Source organism: Mandrillus leucophaeus, unplaced genomic scaffold, assembly GCF_000951045.1.
Source record: "Mandrillus leucophaeus isolate KB7577 unplaced genomic scaffold, Mleu.le_1.0 Scaffold116, whole genome shotgun sequence".
NCBI lineage: Eukaryota > Metazoa > Chordata > Mammalia > Primates > Cercopithecidae > Mandrillus > Mandrillus leucophaeus.
In genome coordinates this window covers 3,950,560-3,951,472 of record NW_012099876.1, presented here as the reverse complement: position 1 = coordinate 3,951,472, position 913 = coordinate 3,950,560, and positions in this window count along the sequence as shown.

The window sequence follows — 913 nt, the reverse complement described above, 5'->3', positions numbered from 1 at the left end:
ACCACTTAATATTTGTAACTTACAATTTTTTCAACTGAATAATAACAGAATTGGACTAGATTTCTCCAACATCTCTCTCTTTTGGCTTTACATTAGATAATGCTAAATTTTCATCATATCCAAACATGCTACATAATTTTATGAATGGTTACAGAGCCACTTATAAGCAATATAAAGTATGATTCTGAATAAAGGCTGTGAAGTCTCATTTTTCATACATAGTTACAAAAACAGATCAAATTCAATAAAGGTTTTATAGTCATGACAATATATTTCTTAACTTGCAATGTAGTTTTAGGAAACAATGAAACAAATTAAACAAGTGCATTGTATATACAGTCTGTTGTTGAACCAAACTTTGTTATGCAACGCATGACCGTATTTAAAGTGTACAATGCAGTGGAGTTTCTTGTATATTCACCATATTGTATGATCATCACACTACCTAATTCCAGAATATTTTCATCACTCCAAAAAATAAATCCTGGACCCATTAGCAGTCACTCCTCATTTGCTCCTTCCCTAATCCCTAGGCAACCACCAATCTCCTGTCTCTATGAATTTGTGGATTTGCCTATTCTGAACATTTTATATACATTCATGTAAATTTCATATAGGTGAAATAATACTTGGCTTTTATCACTTTAAATAATATTTCTATGAAATTTACATGAATTTTAAAAATAGAAGAAAGCTTATAGAATAAGGGTATAAAGCATATGTAACAAACCTGCACGTTATGCACATGTACCCTAGAACTTAAAGTATAATAATAATAATAAATTTAAAAAAATAAATAAAAAAAAAAAAAAAAAAAAAAAAAAAAAAAAAAAAAAAAAAATTAACTCAAAATGGACCAAAGACCTAAATATAAAAGGCAAAATTATAAAACTCTTAGCCAAAAACATAGCAG